Below are 19,391 nucleotides of genomic sequence, written 5' to 3' on the forward strand. Positions count from 1 at the left end.
GCGCAAAGAAGTTAAATGAATTGCCCAAGGTCACCCAGAAGACAAGTGGTGGAGTTGGGATGAGAACCCAGGTCCTCAGACTCCCAGGAATCTGCCCTTTCCACTAGGCCACACTGCTTTTCAAGAAGGGTAGCATACTTAATATGCTTCAGTAAGTGCTCACTAACTAAAATCTATTGAATTGTTGACAGGCTGGTCAAAATTGAGAAAAGGATAAATTTAAATACTGCATCCTGTTCCTGCTGTGTTTTAGAATGACAGTAACCCATCAGTCACATCTAGTGAGCACTGACTGCGTGCACAGCGCTTGGGAGAGTACAGTACAATAGAGTAAGAGGACACATCTGCAGTCCCCAAGAAGCTTACAGTCTAATAAGAATAATAATAATGTTGGTATTTGTTAAGCGCTTACTAGGTGCAGAGCACTGTTCTAAGCACTGGGGGAGATACAGGGTAATCAGGTTGTCCCGCGTGAGGCTCACAGTTAATTCCCATTTTACAGATGAGGTAACTGAGGCCCAGAGAAGTGAAGTGACTTGCCCACAGTCACACAGCTGACAAGTGACAGATCCGGGAATCGAACCCATGACCTCTGACTCCGAAGCCCAGGCTCTTTCCACTGAACCACGCTGCTTCCCCTAGCAGGGGAGCAAGACGGTGTAACACGTTTACTCTCATACACGTTTCCTGCCCCACTTTTTCCATCCCCATAACAGTGGAGTGGCTATCGTGTGCTATTACGTCTAGCAGTAAGGGATACAGGAGAAAAAGAGACAAGACAAAAAGGAAGGGGAAGGGAGGAAAGAAGGAAAAGTAAGAGATCACTTTATATTACATAGACACTCAGTGAATTACGGTAACTTTCTTCAGCTTTCTCTCTCTACCCCTAAACTCACACGTCTCATCTCCGGGACTTGGAATCCGCAGCTTCGGCTTGCTCTCGCCCTGCTCCTCTTCTTATCCCGGATGGTGCCGTTACCACGGCTTACACAAAAGTAACCTTTTATTTCCTCCTCAGAATATCGGGGTCGGGTGGTGGGGAGATTATGCAGTGGAAGCAACTCGGCCAGTGGCTCCGTTAGAGCCTTCCCTTCACTCTTCTACCTGTTAAGAAAATGCAGTGCTAGGATGGGCTCCCTTAGGACAAACTCCTATCACAGAGGCCTCAGGCTGGACAGGAATCCAAGTCATAACTGAGTGGCTCTGGATTCAAGCCAGAAACCTAGAGGTGAAAGGGCCTTAATCTCATTACCAATCCCCTGAGCCTTCGGTCTCCCTTAACGAGTTAGCTTTAAACCCTCTGCCTAACATACGTGCTGCGGCAAACCCCCAGAGAGAAGTTCTCGTCATTGGTGCTGGGGACGGTGATGAGGAGGAGAAGGTAAAGGGCAGTGTCCTGTTCCTTCGGCCTAAAGAAGTGAAGTTTTCAAAAACAACAAGCGGCTGGTTTCTTCCAAGTTGCCACTAAAAATTAAAACTGCTTTAATGTCACATTCACCAATTACCCAGCTTCTTTTCGTGACTACCTGTGGAAGCACTGAGACGTTCTTTCTCTTCTCCAGTTCGTTTCCTACTCACGGACTATCCTGCCTGGATCGCAAGTTGACCCAGCACCTTAACATCTGATGATATTTCAGGTCGAGGATATTAAGTGATAAAAAGGGTATTTGTTAAACACTTACTGTGTGCCAGGCACCGTACTAAGCACTGCGGTAGACACAAGATAATCAGGTTGGACACAGTCCATGTCCCACATAGGGTGCGCCGTCTTGATTCCCCGGTTTATAGACGAGGTAAATGAGAACTTAAGAAAGATAACAGATAATAACAGAGCGGCTAAGTGACTCACCCAAGGTCACACCGCAGACAAGTGGTAGAGCTGGTATTAGAACCCAGGTCCTCGGGCTCCCAGGCCTTTGTTCTTTTCACTAAGCCATGTTGCTTCCCTAATATTAATGCTGCCTCATTAATATTAACAATTTTTCAGTGAAACACCAAGGGAAACATGAAGAATGTTTTTGTCCTCAGAGAGCCTTTAAAAAATTGATTTTTTTCCTAATTGTCCTTTTGTTTCACAGAAAGATCCTTAATATTACTGTTCTTCTTAGTACCACTAATATTATCCGTTATGTAAGGGTCATTATATGCATTTCCTTAGGAACCTTCTCAGAACGTGACTTGTCGGAACAATAAGTGTCAACAAAACCTCAAGAGATATAATAATAATAATGATGGCATTTATTAAGCACTTGCTATGTGCCAAGCACTGGGGTAGATACAAGATCTCGGGTTGTCCCACGTGGAGCTCACGGTCTCAATCCCCATTTTCCAGATGAGGCAACTGAGTCTCAGAGAAGTTAAGTGACTTGCCCGAGGTCACATGACTGAGTCTCAGAGAAGTTAAGTGACTTGCCCAACACAGCTGACAACCAGCAGAGCCGGGATCGGAACCCACGACCTCTGACTCCCAAGCCCGTGCTCTTTCCACTAAGCCACGCTGAACAACCTATTAAACGAACATCAGTAACTCTCTCTACAACCTATTGGAAAGGTTTCGTCAACTAAATATAACCATTAGGCTTTCTTAAATAAACAAGACATACCCCCATCAGAAGCTGGAAGTCAGCACCTTCTTTGCCAAATTGCCAGAAGAAACTCTAAACTAACACCTGGAATAATCATGGAAGTTTGACTCAGGGAAGTCAAACTTCCAGTTTCAAAATGTTCATTCTCCCAAAGTGGATAGCCACCTGAACCCGTTTTGGGAATGAGCTCTGCAGCGGCCCTGGATTTTGACATCACCAGCCAGATTCATGGGGTCTGGGGTTTTTTCCCCCAAAGGTTGAATTAGTGGGTCAATCGATCAATCACCGGTACTTATTGAGCACTTAGTGAGTGGGGGAAGAGCACTGTATAAAACATTTGGGAAAGTAAAATACAGCCAATTTGGTCGCCACACGTTCCTTGCTTCCACAAGGAGCTTACAGTATATAGAGGAAGACAGACATTACACTAAGTTACGTACATAAGATCTGTACGTAAGTGCTGTGGGGCTGAGGGTGGGGGGAATATCAAGTGCTTAAAGGGTAATAATGTTGGTATTTGTTAAGCGCTTACTATGTGCCGAGCACTGTTCTAAGCGCTGGGGTAGACATAGGGGAATCAGGTTGTCCCACGTGGGGCTCACAGTCTTAATCCCCATTTTACAGATGAGGGAACTGAGGCACAGAGAAGTTAAGTGACTCGCCCACAGTCACACAGCCGACAAGTGGCAGAGCTGGGATTCGAACTCATGAGCCCTGACTCCAAAGCCCGTGCTCTTTCCACTGAGCCACGCTGCTTCTGAGTCAAGGGCATAAGCGACGCAAAAGGGAGAGGGAGTAGGGAATGGACCCAAAATTAGGTATCATCAAAACAAGCAAAATCAACCTGAGAAGCCATAAGATGTCTGACTGCTTTCCTCTACTTTAGTTGGGAAAGGGCTCCTGGACAAACTCTTTTAGCCAGAAATGACTTGAAATAACCCACAGCCACCAGATCTGGCGGTGTTCACTGGATATCCCTGACCCTTGCTGCTGGAAACCTGACGAGATGTTGTAGCTGAGAAATGTCTTCGGGAATCCTCAGTTAAGAATTAGAGGTTTGCATTTTCTTTCAGATAAAGGAAGGGAAGATGACTTAATTTAAGGTCACTTCTTCCCTTTTCCTCCCCCCCAGTCTTTTCCACGCCCAACTAGAGATGATTGTACAGGTATATAGGCCGAGCTGGGTCTATTCTGGACCATAATTCCTTTCTGAGTCACTTGATTGGCTCTATTGCCCACGCAGCCAAAGAAAATAGTCATTAGTGGGTGAGTAATTCGACCTGATGACACTTGACCAATTAGACCTGTTGGGTGTGTTCGGCAGGCGGGAGGAGGGGTGAAACTGGTCTTGAAGGAAGGTGGTTCACGAGAGAGGGGAGGGTTGGGCGAGGAGGCAGGAGGAGCAGGAAGAGGGTCACACTTTGAGTTTAGCCAGAAGTCAGAAGTAGAAAAGGGACAGGACCAGGAGAGAGAGGGAAGATATGTGGGAGATACAGTGGGAAAAGGCATTATCAAGACGAAGCGGGTTGTCATTACAGTGATATTGATCGTGATAATAATAATAATCGTCCTCATTAAGCACTTTCTATGTGCTGAGAAGTGCATTAAGGGCTGGGGTAGATACTAGATAATCAAGTCCCACATGGGGGGCTCAGTCTCTGTAGGGAAGAGAACGGGTATCAAATCCCCATTTTGCAGACGAGGGAACTGAGGCTCAGGGAAATGAAGTGACTTGCTCAAGGTCACACAGCTGGTAGGCGGCAGAGCCGGAATTAGAACCCAGGCTTGTCCTCTTTCCATTAACAATAATAATAATAATAATTACGTTGGGATTTGTTAAGCACTTATTATGTGCAGAGCGCTCTTAAGCACTGGGAGAGATACAGGGTAATCAGGTTGCCCCACGTGAGGCTCACAGTCTTCATCCCCATTTTACAGATGAGGCAACTGAGGCACAGAGAAGTTAAGTGACTTGCCCACAGTTACACAGCTGACAAGCGGCGGAGGCAGGATTCGAATCCATGACCTCTGACTCCCAAGCCTGTGCTCTTTCCACTGAGCCACGCTGTTTCCCGTGGCTCAGTGGAAGCCAAGCTGCTGCTCCTCAGAGATTACAGAGATAGATCTCTACTGCGGAATCCCTCAGAGGTGTCGCTATGTATCATTTTTATTGCATGAAAAATGGGAGGGGGACAGGACGTTCTAACCAACAGCGCCCTAGAATGGGGATAACACAGGAAGTCCTGAAAATTGGGGAGGATCACACCATCCCCAAACCACTGGTTATTCTGCAGTCTCTCTCCACGCTTGCCAAAGTCCCATTATTTGATTTGCTTGGAGAGAGCCTCCTATCATTATATAAGGCAGAGAACTCCTTGAAAACACAAGCTGGGAACTCCTTTGGCGCTGACATCTTCATGAATCAGCCTTCAGCATGACTTCGACTCTTGTCACTTGGGAGTAATTCAGCCCCATTCAGTGCTCAAGAGAGAGTCACAGTTTAATAAGCCGTATACAAATGCCTGAGAGAACTCCACCTTGCTAAATCCATGACTTAGAGCTCGCCAACTGTACTGAAGATCAAGAGCGATCTTCTGACGCATACCGACTTCAACACTCGCTCCTTAGGCATGGAAAATATATGAACCGTAGTGACGTGTTAGATGTGATAGGGAAATAGCAATCAACGTGAGGATCAGGCCCCTTTTCTCCTCCCCTTTGCCCACCAGAGCAGAGCAGAAGGGAGAGGTAAATAGGATATTCCATTCCCAAAATAATCTGTACCTAGTAAGCACTCGATACTTTTTTTAAAAAAAATGGTATTTTTTAAGCGCTTACTACGTGCCTTCTAGACTGTGAGCCGGTTTTGGGTAGGGATTGTCTCTGTTGCCAAATTGTACTTCCCCAGCACTTAGTACAGTGCTCGGCACACAGTAAGCGCACAATAAATATAACTGAATGAATGAATGAATGTGCCAGGCACCGGGGTAGGTACAAGCTAACCAGGTCGGACACACACCATCTCCTACGTGGATTTCACAGCATTATTCCCCTTTTTACAGATGAGGCAGCAGGGGCTCGCAGAAGTTGAGCGGCTTGCACAAAGTCACACATCAGACAATAATAATAATAATCATAATGTTGGTATTTGTTAAGCGCTTACTACGTGCAGAGCACTGTTCTAAGCGCTGGGGTAGATACAGGGTAATCAGGTTGTCCCACGTGAGGCTCAGTCTTAATCCTCATTTTACAGATGAGGTAACTGAGGCACTGAGAAGTGAAGTGACTTGCCCACAGTCACACAGCCGACAGGTGGCAGAGCTGGGATTTGAACCCATGACCTCTGACTCTCAAGCCCGGGCTCTTTCCACTGGCAAAGCGGAAGTTTTGCCGACAAGCGGCAGAGTCGGCATTAGAATCCAGATCCTTCCGACTCCCAGGTCTGGGTTCTATCCACCAGGCTAGATAGTTTAAAAACAAAACAAAACATAGTTCCAGATTTTAAGGTCCAGGGAAATCCTACTCACAAACCCCTGCCCTCCTTGTTAGAGTGGAAAGAGTCCAACAGGGACTTCAGCCAGCTCACGGATCCGGAGCCTATTGGTCTGGGGAAAAACCAAATCGGGCCGGACATTCAAGGATCTGGACGCCTCTTGGCCCCCACCACGGCTTCCTGCAGCGGTGACTGAACATGTGCAGCCGGTTGTCCAGGTGGGGCTGTTCCAGTGGGTTTCTGGAACTACAAGTCCAAGCAGCCCAGCGGGGACAACCGTCCTCCGGTAAAAACACTTGGCGCGCGTGGCCACGCCCCCTTCCCAGTTCCGACTAGATCTGGGCCACACCGACACCTGGATTCAAGGACTCGGCTCAAGCCAAACAAAGTTGGGGCCAAGGCTGGCTCCAACACCTGAAATTCAGCCTACACAGGGATCTGTTAGCAAGCAACCATATCCCCGATTGAGAAAGAAAGGCCAAGAATCGGATTGACTTGGGTAACTGAAAATCAGAGGCTCAGGAATAGGGACTGGAACTCAGACTAACCTGTCTTTAGCATGTCACCATGTCAAAACCATCGGCCAGCCAAGCCCTCTGGGTCCCTCGAAGCAGAAGCCAAGGCTTTCTGGCTCGACGATACGGTTCGGAAAGAATCGTGAAGCCGCGCTCGGCTCTGACAGTCGTCGTTTAATAACCGACAAGGAAATAGTGTATCATCACCATCCACCACCCCAGGCAAGTCTGCATCGAGAGTCCCAGGGCTTATTGTGGTGTTCTAAGTTTCATTTTCACGGGAATGAGGATGACAATTTGACATGGGAGACAGAGCAAGAATTGTTTTCTCGTGTAGCAGGGTTTGGTTTGCCTGTTTTTAAAAAGACAAAATTTATAACGATTCAAAGTTCCAAGTCAGTGTATTCTCTGGGATTTAATGCTGTTCAGCGAAGAAACATTCAACCCTTTATCCCCATCACAGGACAACATTGCTTGAATAGTCTCCAGAGCTCAGGCCTATATCTTGGTAACGAATACTCCAAAGGGACTAGTTAGGATCACATGGGCCGAGAGAGCAAAAGAAGTGACACACAGTGGGTCCTAAGCTAAAGCAGCTAAAAAGAACAGAGAAATATGACGTGTATGGATGGTTTATAGCAGGGGCTTTCGCTGTTCCCCTGGAACACCTAATAGTAGGGAACAAAAATAAGACACGATGATAATAATAATTATGGTATTTGTTAAGCGCCTACTCTGTGCCAAGCCCTGTTCTGAGTGCTGGGGTAGATACAAGGTAATCAGGTGGTCCTATTTGGGGCTCACAGTCTTAATCCCCATTCTACAGATGAGGGGACTGAGAAACAGAGAAGTTAAGTGACTTGCCCAAGGTCACACAGCAGACACGTGGCGGAGTCGGGATTAGAACCCACGACCTCTGACTCCCAAACCCGTGCTCTTTCCGCTGAGCCACACTGCCTCTCTGCTACAGCAACTGCTACAGCCATCATCTTGGTCCTAGACCCAAACAGGAGGTCTGCTGGTCCATTTTCAATTCCATTTTCAGTTCCTGTTAATCACCCCCGTTGCCCCCACTGTGCCTTCCAACTTCCAGCTGCTCCACACCCCTAGGCTCCTCCCACCCCCAGCGAATCCATGGTGAGTACTTTCTGTGTGCAGAGCCCTGTACTAAGCAACTGGGAGAGAACAATACGATAGAGTTGCTAAATGCCATCCCTGCCCACAGAGAGTTTCCAGAACCTACAGGACCCAAGCATCGGCGCTTAGCACAGGAAGTGCTTAACAAATACCATAATTCCAATTAACCCCGCCTCATCCCCTTGCTCTCGGTCATCTACGCAACCTCTGAGCGTGCCCTACACTCTCTTAACCAAGATTTCCGGAACTGAATTTCTACGGTGTGGCTTCGTTGGCACACGTACAAAAAACACAACAGCGTTGGAAGCGTCCCCCCTAAGCTGGCACCTAATCAATCAATCATTCATCTTTACTGAGTGCTTACTGTGTACAGAGCACTGCTCTAAGCACTTGGGAGAGTAGAGAGTATTCCCTGTCCACAACAAACTTACAGTCTAGAGCACTTATATACGTATCTTTAAACGTCGCTGCTTCCCCCGACCTGAAATTTAATTTAATGCCTGTGTCTCCTGCTAAGTTGTAAGCAGCTCGAGAGTAGAGATCACACTATTTAGTCCACTGCACTCTCCCGAGTGGGAAGCGGTGGCCTAACGAAAAGAGCACGGACCTGGGAGTCAGAGGACATGGATTCTAATCCCAGCTCCACCTCTGAACTTCAAGTCACTTCACTTCCCTGGGTCTCATCTGCAAAATGGGGATTCAATACCCGATCTCCTTCCTCCTCAGTCTGGGAACCCCATAAGGGACTTGAATATCCCGCATCTACCCCAGCGTTTAGTTCAGGGCTTGGCATATAGCAAGCACTTAAAAACCATCGTTATTTCTAGCCTAAGTGCTTAATGCAGTTCTCTGCACGCGGTAAGCGCTCAAATGGTATTGTCAGTGCTTGTATGCCCGGATTAAATACCAGGGAAAATGCATGAAAATACTACTAGAGAGAAAGCCGGAAAAGAGTTTAGCACAACGGGGTAAATGGGGGCCCTCCACGAGCCCCGCTTATTCGCTTGTATTGAGGAATGTCCGGATTTTGGAGAGAGGCAGTTGATTTCCCCCTCTGCCTCAAGAAGAACGCAACAGTTTGCAGGATACGGCCAAGGTCAGAGCCATGGCCCAGTTTGAAAAAAGAACTGCCACATGGGTGTTCGCTTCGAAGGAGGAACTGTCTGACCTGCCAAGTTTACTAATCAAGACTGCATTTTATACTGCACTTGTCTCCCGAATGGTTCCCAGCACTTCGGAGACATTATCTCATCTATCGTCATTCCACCGTTTGAGGGAATGGGGGAGACCACTGCTACTCCTCCTGATTTGCAGAGGGAAAAGCCGGAAGAATGACACACCCCATTCTCTTCCAGAGGGCCAGACAGAACTCAAGACCCCCGACCCCCAGACAAGCGATCCAGCCCTGTCCCCTCTTGCCTGCCTCTTCGATTCCAGCACTTGGGAAAGGTGTGGAACTGACACGGTCCTGGAGATTGGACCCATTTGACTAACGTTATCCCACCGATTAATGGTATTTATTGTGCAAGTGCTTCCTGTGTGCAGAGCACTGTACTGAGCACCTGGAGGAGTACGCTAAAGTGTTCGTAGGCACAATCCCTGCTTTCACGGCGTTCACCATCGGCGGGGAAGACGGATGTTGTAAATTACCAGAAGGGGAAGCGGCAGAGGATGGAGATACGTACTCAGGTCTGGTGGGGCTGGGGGTGGGATGAGTTTCAAACTGCTTCAGGGGTAATAATAGTGATGATTACAGTATTTTTTAAGTGCTTACTAGGTGCCGGGCACTGTTCTAAGGTCAGGGTTAGATCCAAGCAGATCAAATTGGACACAGTCCCTGTTCCACGCGGGACTCACAGTTTCAGTCGCCATTTTTACAGATGAGGTAACTGAGGCACAGAGAACTGAAGTGACTTGCCCAAGATCGCCCAGGAGACACGGAGCAGAGTCGAACCCACAGCCGGCTGATTCCCAGGCCCGATTTCTGATTATTTCCGAATCCCAGAACCTGGGTCAACTGCTTGGAAGGCAGCTCTGCTGACCGTTATATCGCCGGTGCCACACATAAGACCCAGTCCCATGTGCTTGGCGATGCAGAAGAGGGTGGTGAATAGGGTGGGGAAAAAGAGAGATTAGTCAGGGAAGGTTTCTTGTTCTACACTCCAATGAGCGGGGCACGTGACCATGAATTCTGTTGTATTATACCCTCCCAAGCCCTTAATACAGTGCTCTGCTCCTGGTAAGCGCTCAATAAATACCACTCATCGATTGGAGGAGATATGATTTTAACTGGGCTTTGAAAATGGGGAGACTGGAGGTCTGTCAGATAGGACCAAGGAAGGTAGGCCCAGGATGTAAGCAAGGGGTCAGAGGTCTATTCCTACCTCACTTGAATGGATTTCGTTTGGAAAACAAAGGGCAAATCTCCATGACCTAATTAGACTGACAAATAGGAAGGCTGATGGGAGTCGTGTGACATTATAAACACCACCGGCCCACGGGAAGTTGGACGGAGAAGCTCAACCTGTGGAGGAATTTAATCCATCAGTTTATTGAGCCCCGGCTGGGCGCGGCGCACTACGCTAAGCACTTGGAATACAACTGAGGATATGCTTACTAAACACCACCTGCCTTGAGGCAGTCTGTGACGTCCCCTGAGATGTTCAGCCGTCTTTGCTTTAATCATAATTACGGGGTTTGCTAAGGGCTGGGGAGAGACAAGACAATCAGGTTGGACACAGTCCCTATCCCACATGGGGCTCACAGTCTAAGTAGGGCTTAATCCCCATTTTACAGATGAGGAAACTGAGGCCCAGAGAAGTTAACCGACCCGTCCAAGGTCACACAGTGGGCAAGTGGCGGAGCCGGAATCGGAACCCAGGTCTTCCGACTCCCAAGCCAGTGGTTCTTCCACTTGGCCACATTGCTTCCCGATAGCCCTAGCCCATCACCGTCACTACTTCTAGACTGTAAGCTTGTTGTGGGCGGGGAATGTGTCTGTTTATTGTTGTACTGTACTCTCCCAACCATTTAGTAGAGTGCTGTACACGCAGCAAGTGCTCGGCTCGGTGGAAAGAGCCCGGGCTTGGGAGTCAGAGGTCATGGTTTCGAATCCCGGCTCTGCCGCTTGTCAGCTGCGTGACCGTGGGCGAGTCACTTCACTTCTCCGCGCCTCAGTGACCTCGTCCGTAAAACGGGGATGAAGACTGTGAGCCTCACGTGGGACAACCCGATGACCCTGGATCTACCCCGGCGCTTAGAACAGTGCTCTGCACATAGCGCTTAGCAAATACCAACATTATTATTATTATTAAATACGACAACGAATGAATGAACTGCACGATCAATGCCCTGCTGAAAGGAGAACTAGAAATAATCACAGTACTCCAGAAATCATCAGCATTCAGGCCTCCCTCAAGGTAGCTTGACAGCCACTATTATTATTATTATTATTATTAAGAAGTGCCGTTGAGTCGTTTCCGATTTATAGCGACTCCACGGACATACTTTCTCCAGAACGTCCTGTCCTCCGCCATAATCTGCAACCTTTCCAATAGCTCTTCCGTTATCGTTGTTGTGGTCTCTATCCATCCAGCTGCCGGTCTGCCTCTTCCACCTTGTCCCTGGACTTTTCCTAGCATCGGCGTCTTGTCCAGAGAATTAGTCCTCCCGATCACGCGGCCAAAATATGCTAATCTAAGTTATTTGGCCTTCCTAGGACCGCTTTGGTTTAATTTGCTCCAAAATCCATTTGTCTTTCGGGCGGGCCACGGTATTCACAAAAGCGCCACTAATCGATCACGTTTACTGAGCGCTTCCTGTCGGCAGAGCACTATACTAGGCGCTCGGGAGAGTAGAATAGAGTACTGAGGCACAGTCCCGGCTCTCGAGGAGCCTGTCATCTAGCAGGGGAGACGGCCATTAAAATAAACTCCAGCGCGGGGAAATAAAAGAAAAGAAGGCTAGATACATAAAGGCTGCGGGGGCGGAGTGAGCATCAGAGGGAGCGGGGTTACGGACTTAAGTCAGTCTGACGGGGGGAGAGAGAATAAAGTCAGGGAAGGCTTCCTGGAAGAGACGGGATGATAAAAAGGACTTGGAAAATGGGGAGGGAGTTGAGGAAAAGCTGGGAAGGCCTGGGCAAGGGATCGCGGGTGAGAGAAATGAGGTCGAACCACAGTAAGTAGGTCGGTGTGACCGGAGCCAAGTGTGCGGGACCGGGCTGCGGTAGAGGCCTTCGGTGGGAGTGGGGGTGGAAGCATTGCCCTAAGCACTTGGGGGAGTACAGCGGTAATGGGTCAACACTGGTACTCCCTGCGCGCTTACCCCGTGCAGACCACTGTGCTGAGTACTTGGAAAAGAACAAACACAACGGGAGTTGGAAGACGGGATCCACGCCCACAGGGGGAAACAAACGCTAAAAGGATTTACAAGTAGGAGGAAGAGGAAAAAGGGGCTACGCACAGAAAGGGGAGAGGCACTACAAGTGTAGGATGTGAACAATAATAATAATAATGTCGGTATTTCTTAAGCGCTGACTATGTGCAGAGCACCGCTCTAAGCGCTGGGGGAGATAGAGGGTCATCGGGTCGTCCCACGTGAGGCTCACGGTCTTCATCCCCATTTTCCAGATGAGGTCACCGAGGCCCGGAGAAGTGAAGTGACTCGCCCACAGTCACCCAGCTGACAATTCCAAGCGCTCAGTCCAGTGCTCTGCACACAGTAAGCGCTCAAGAGATACTAATGGACGAATGAAAGTGGGAGAGCCGGGATCTGAACGCATGTCCTCTGACTCCCAAGCCCGGGCGCTTTCCACTGAGCCCGCGCTGCAAGAGGTTGGAGCAGGAGAGACAAGAAGTAGGATAGAAGCGGTGAGGCCTAGTGGAAAGAGCCCGGGGCTGAGAGGCAGAGGACCTGGGTTCTAATGAAGCGGCGCGGCTCAGTGGAAAGAGCACGGGCTTGGGAGTCAGAGGTCGTGAGTTCTCATCCCACCAGCTCTGCCGCCTGTCAGCTGTGTGACCTTGGGCAAGTCACTTCGCTTCTCTGTGCCTCAGTGGGCGAGTCACTTCACTTCTCTGGGCCTCAGTTCCCTCATCGGTAAAATGGGGATTAACCGTGAGCCTCACGTGGGACGACCTGATTTCCCCCGTATCTACCCCAGCGCTTAGAACAGTGCTCGGCACGTAGTAAGCGCTTAACAAATACCAACATTATTATAGTAAGTGCTTAACGAATACCAACATTATTATCATTATTATTATTATTATTATTATTCATGCCGGCTCTGCCACCTGCCTCCCGTGTGAGCTTGGTTGGGCAAATGGCTTCACTTCTCTGTGCCTCGGTCTGCTCGTCGGTAAAACGGGCAAACAATTTGCCTGTCCTCCCTCCCTCCTTGGACTGGGAGTTCCACGTGGGACAGGAACTGTATCTTGTATCGGTCCCCGAATTTAGTACCGTGCTCGGAACGCTGTGAGCGCCCGACCAAGATCACAATTTTCGTTCTTTAAAAAAGCACAGTAAACAGGCCGGCCTGAGGGCGACGAAGAGCGTGAGCCGGGCCGCGGGAGAAGAGAGCGGAGAAACAAGAGGGCGAGAGCGGACGGAGTTGTCTCTCCTAGATGGGGGGAGGAACGGGGGACCGCCGGAGGTTTCCGAGGAATGGGGAGACAGTGCGCTCTGCTTGCTACTCTTCTTAATAACGTTGGCATTTGTTAAGCGTCTACTACGTGCCGAGCACCGTTCTAAGCGCTGGGGGGGGACACCGGGGAATCAGGTTGTCCCACGTGGGGCTCGCAGTCTTCATCCCCATTTTCCAGGTGAGGTCACTGGGGCCCAGAGAAGTGAAGCGACTTGCCCACGGTCACCCAGCTGACGAGTGGCAGAGCTGGGATTCGAACCCACGACCTCTGACCCCAAAGCTCTTCCCACTGAGCCACGCTGCTTCTCTTCTTGTCACCAACAGACGCTTTTGTCGGATTTCCCCTGTATCCTCCCCTCTTTTTGGTTCCCCTCTCTCCCCTTTTACACTGTGAGCCCCCCGGTAGGCAGGAGACTTGTTGGAAAGAGCCTGGGTTTGGGAGTCGGAGGTCATGGGTTCCAATCCCGGCTCCGCCACCTGTCCGTTTGGGCAAGTCACTTCTCCGTGCCTCGGTTACCTCGTCTGTAAAAATGGGGATGAAGACTGTGAGCCCCAAGTGGGGCAAGCCGGTTACCTTGGATCTTCCCCGGCGCTCAGAACAGCGCTGGACACGTAGCGAGCGCTTAACGAATCCCGTCGTTCCGAAGGGGCCATCCGTCCCGTCAGTCGATAGCCTGGGGATTCTCCCCCGGCATTTACCCGCGCTTAAGAAAAGTCATCATTACCGTACCTGAAAACCGTGCTCTCCTCTGGGCAGGCCCATCGCTTGACTTAACAACGGAGGGAGGAGACCCTGCGGCCCGGGACGTGGGTTCGAGCCCTCCTACCCTTCCGGGGCGTGCCTTAGGAGACATCTAATATCCACGAAGAGAAGGTGGGATCACCACGACGCCCGCCCTTCGCCTCTGGAATGGAACCCCCCGGAAGCCAACCGCAACTCCCACCGTCCCCGGCGAGGAGATACTGCTTTTCCGAAGAGCCGGGGATGGGAGATAACTGCTCTTCCGCTGTTCTTCTCTTTGAGCGGCCCATCGGATATTCTCCGAGTCAGACCAGGCCTTTCCCGAACGGCAACGGGTCATTAGCGCCGGGTGTACGACGTCCCCTCCCCTCCCTCCCTCCCTCCCTCCAGCTGCGAGATAGAACGCCCCATAATAGAAGCCTCGCCGAACGATAAACCGACGCCCCTGTACCAAAGGGTCCGGCAGGGCCCCGGATCCCAAAAAGGACAACAACGAAAAACCGTTCTCCCGGCTCCGGGAACGCCTCAATCCCGCAGGAGAGCGGCGGCTGGGCCTCGGTGGGCGTCTCCGAGCTAGTACGATCGCAGCGGGCTCCGCGCGGCGTTTGCCCCGGCGGCGGTGTAGCCTAGCGGAAAGAGCCCGGGCTCGGGAGTCACAGGACGGGGGTTCTAAATCTGACTCCGCCGCCTGCCTGCCGTGTGGACCTCGGGCGAGCCGCCCGACTTCTCTATGCCTCAGTTCCCTCATCCCCAGAGAGGGGATTAAGACTACGAGCCCCACGTGGGACCGCCTGACGACCTCGTTGGGGAAGCGGCCTGACGCAGCGGAGGGAGGCCGAGCCTGGGAGTCGGAAGGTCACGGGTCCTAATCCTGCTTCCGCCGTCTGTCCGCCGCGGGGCACTGGGCAAATCGCTTCACTTCCCCGGGCCTCAGTGATCTCATCTGCCCAACGGGGATTACTGTTCCCATGGACATATACCTCTCTCTAATGCTCTTGATTTACATCGATGCCTTTTTACCCGTTTTGATGTCCGTCTCGTCTCCCCCACTCTCGACTCCGAGCCCGGCGCGGGAAGGGATTGCCTCTCTTTGTTGCCGACTTGTACTTTCCAAGCGCTTCGTCCAGTGCCCTGCACGCAGTGAGCGCTCGATAAATACGGCCGAACGGATAAATACGACCGAGTGAACGAACGAATGACGGCGGGCCCCACGTGGGACACGGGCTCCGTGCAACCTGATCCGCTCGTATCCACTCCAGCGCTTACTACATTGCCCGGAACGTAGTAAACGCTTAACGGATGTCATCGTCGTCATCATCATCATCATCGACCCCAGCACTTGGAGCGGTGCCCGGCACGAGGTGAGTGCTTAACAAATACCATCATTATTACCCATCCACTCGTCCAGTCGCATCTATTGAGCGCAGAGCCCTGTACTAAGCGCTTGGACAGTAAAATCGGGCAGCAGATAGAGACGATCCCTTCCCGACGACGGGCTCACAGTCTAGAAGGGGGGGAGACAGACAACCAAACAAGCGGACATCGATGGCATCCGAATAAATAAATAGAATTACAGATAGATCCGCGTCGTTGACAAAATGAATAGAATAAGAGACACGTACATGTAGCGTGGCTCGCTGGCAAGAGCCCGGGCTTGGGAGTCTGAGTTCGTGGGTTCGAATCCCGGCTCTGCCCCTCGTCGGCTGGGTGACCGGGGGCGAGTCGCTTCACTTCTCCGGGCCTCAGTTCCCTGGTCTGTAAAACGGGGATGAAGACCGTGAGCCCCACGTGGGACGACCTGATTCCCCCGCGTCTACCCCAGCGCTTAGAACGGTGCTCGGCACATGGTAAGCGCTTAACGGATACCAACATTATTATTATATTATTATTATTGCTCTGCACACAAGGAAGCGCTTGACCGATCCCAACACTATTATCATTATTAAATACGACGGAATTGGGCCAGGCCGTCCATTCCACCCTATCTGCCCAGCGCCTACTAAATCGTCCTCGTCGCAATAACGTTGGTTATCTGTCGAGCGCCTCCCGCGTGTCGGGCACTGTTCCGAGCGCTCCGGGGTCGTCGGGTCGCCCCACGGGAGGCTCGCGGTCTTCATCCCCGTTTTCCGGATGAGGTCACCGAGGCGCCGAGAAGCGCAGGGACCTGCCCGAAGTCACGCAGCTGACGGGTGGCGGGATTCGAACCCGCGACCTCTGACTCCCGAGCCCGGGCTCTTGCCGCCGAGCCACGCCGCTTACCGTGCGCAGAACGCTGTACCGAGCGCCGGGGAGGGTGCGATCGACCGGCGGACCCGTCCCCTCCCCACGACGGGCTTCTTTCCTTCGTCCGGTGGCATCTACCGAGCGGTGCTTAATTACCATCGATATCATCCATCCATTCATTCATTCATTCCTTCAATAGTATTTATTGAGCGCTTACTACGTGCAGAGCACTGGACTAAGCGCTTGGGATGAACAAGTCGGCAACCGATGGTACTTAGAGAGCGCTGACTGTGTGCACAACACCGTACTGAGCCCTTGGAAAGTAAATTCTGGCAACGGATAGGGACAATCCCTTCCCAACAACGGGCTCCCGGTCGACCGGGCGAGCGGACAGGCAACAATAGCAATCGAAAGAGTTTACAGTCTAGAGCGGGAGACGGATCAATACTTGCCCGAGCGCTCGGCACGGCGCTCTGCGCGCGGTGAGCGCTTAATAAATACGACCGAATGAAAGAATGAATACCGACCTGACTCTTATCATTAATCGGGGACGGACACGGACGGCAGAGAAGAACGATAGCGGGTTTTGGTTGTTGGGGCCGTTGGTGTATTAATTACAATCAAAACGAGGGGGTTCGCCCAGCTCTTCCTCTGTGCCGACCCTCCAAGTTTCCCGGCCCGCGGTTCCCACCCTGAGTAGATGCCCCAACCTTGCTTTCGCTTCTCTTTTGGGGGGGGTTTTCTTTTTTTGCGGGAAGGGGGAAGGGACGAGCCGCGGTCGGCTGATGACGGGGAAGGGAGCGGGAAGGGAGCGGGAAGGGAGCGGGAATCTTACCGGCCGGGACGGGAAGTCGGTGGGCGCCGCTGACAGGTCCTGCAACCGGCCGGGAAGAAGGGCGCAGGGAGGGGGCGGGGCCGGGAGCAGGGGGGCGGGGCCGAGGGCGGGAGCCGGGCCAATCACGGGCGGCCATTCGGGGGGAGGCGGGGCCTGGAGGGGGCGGGGCCGGGGGACGCGCCCGTGGGTTGCATGGAGGGGGGCGGGGCTTGGCGAGGGGGCGGGGCCACGGGCGGGAGCCTGGCCAATCCCGTGGACTGGAATGCCGCGGGCGGGGTGGGGGGGAGGGGGGCGGGGCCGAGGGCGGGAGTCTGGCCAATCCCCTGGAGCGGATGAGGGGGCGGGGCCTGGAGGGGGCGGGGCCGGGGGACACGCCCGTGGGTTTGCATGGAGGGGGCGGGGCCGAGGGAGGGAGCCTGGCCAATCCCGTGGAGCGAATGAGGGGGCGGGACTTGGAGGGGGCGGGGCTACGGACGAGCGCCTGGCCTCTCCCGTGACTTTGAATAAAGGGGCGGGGCTGGGGGCGGGGCGGGGCTGAGGGAGGGAGCCTGGCCAATCCCGTGGAGCGAATGAGGGGGCGGGGCTTGGAGGGGGCGGGGCTACGGACGAGCGCCTGGCCACTCCCGTGGATTGGAACGAAGCGGGCGGGGCTGGGGGGAGGGGCGGGGCTGAGGGAGGGAGCCTGGCCAATCCCGTGGAGCGGATGAGGGGGCGGGGCCTGGAGGGGGCGGGGCCAGGGACCCCTCCCGCGGATCGGAATGCAGTGGGCGGGGCTGGAGGGGCGGGGCTAAGGGCGGGAGCTTGATATTGAATGATGTTGGTATTGGTTAAGCGCTTCCCATGTGCCGAGCGCTGTTCTAAGCGCTGGGGTAGGCCCAGCGGAATCGGGTTGTCCCACCTGGGGCTCCCAGTCTTCAGCCCCATTTTCCAGAGGAGGGAACTGAGGCCCCCGAGAAGTGAAGTGACTCGCCCACGGTCCCCCGGCTGACGGGTGGCCGAGCCGGGATTCGAACCCACGACCTCCGACTCCCAAGCCCGGGCCCTTTCCAGCGAGCCACGCTGCTCGTACCCAACCAGAGTGCTTAGACGACACCGTAAGCACTCGGCGAGTACCGTAAACCAAACCAAGTCAACATTTGCGGAGCATTTACTACGTGCAGATCCCGGTGCCAGGCCCTTGGGAGCGTGGAGTTCGCCCCTTTTAATCTGGGTTAAATGGGATGAGAGAGGAGACTCGCCCATCGCCACGCCCGGGGCCGGGAAAGGAGCAGGTCGCCGGTCAGGGAGGAAGGGCCAGAAGGGACCCGCTGCTGTCTTCAGATTGCTTAGCAGGGAGAAAAGAAGTTCATCCTTATTTGGGTTTACGCAATCATTCCCTTCAAAACGGTTCCCACGAACAAGATGGCCTCAATCGCTTCTTGAGAACTTGGGCAGTGTGCCTGTATTTTGCCTGTTTCCTCTTCCAACAGGCCATTGTCCTCGTCGCCATTTTGTAGCTATCCTCAGGCCCGCTTCTGAATATATTCACTCCATCCTATTTACTCACTCCCTTGGAGCACTCCTTCGCTCCCACGGCCTCAACTGTCATCTCCATGCGGATGACACCCAAATCTCCCGCTCCTCCCCTGTTGCCTCTCCCTCCCGCCAGGCTCGCATCTCCTCCGGCCTTCAGGACGTCTCTGGTCCGATGTCCTCCCGCCACCTGAAACTCAACCTGTCCAAGACGGAGTCCCTCATCCTCCCTCATTCATTCACTCACTCACTCACTCATTCATTCAATCGTATTTAGTTGAGCGCTTCCGGTGTGCAGAGCACCGTGCTAAGCGCTTGGAAAGTGCCCTTCGGCGACGGATGGAGGCAACGGGCTACCCGACAACGGGCTCCCAGACCCTGTCCTCTCCCGGACTTTCCCGTCACTTTGGACGGCACGACCACCCTCCCCGTCTCACCAGCCCGCGACCTTGGTGTCAGACGGCGGGGCCCGTCTCTATCTGTTGCCGACTTGTTCATCCCAAGCGCTTAGTCCAGTGCTCTGCACCTAGTAAGCGCTCGATAAATACTATTGAAGGAATGAATGAATGAATGAATCCTTGACTCCACGCTCTCATTCACCCCCCACATCCGATCCGTCGCCAAATCCTGCCCGTCTCACCGTCACAACGCCGCCAAGATCCGCCCTTTCCTCTCCACCTAAACTGCTACCAAATTAATGCAGTCACT

General features: G+C 52.5%; 1 protein-coding gene across 1 annotated transcript in view; it reads right to left on the minus strand.

Annotated features, from left to right (window-relative positions):
- Window positions 1-17,222, minus strand: part of SYNE3 (spectrin repeat containing nuclear envelope family member 3) — a 121,529-nt gene extending 104,307 nt beyond the window's left edge. The window contains exon 1 of the mRNA XM_029073189.2: window positions 17,172-17,222. The gene's annotated coding sequence lies outside the window, so the exon portion shown is untranslated. The remainder of the gene's footprint in view (window positions 1-17,171) is intronic.
- Window positions 17,223-19,391: the final 2,169 nt, after the last annotated feature.

The sequence above is a fragment of the Ornithorhynchus anatinus genome, chromosome 1 (genome assembly GCF_004115215.2).
Source record: "Ornithorhynchus anatinus isolate Pmale09 chromosome 1, mOrnAna1.pri.v4, whole genome shotgun sequence".
NCBI classification, from domain to species: domain Eukaryota; kingdom Metazoa; phylum Chordata; class Mammalia; order Monotremata; family Ornithorhynchidae; genus Ornithorhynchus; species Ornithorhynchus anatinus.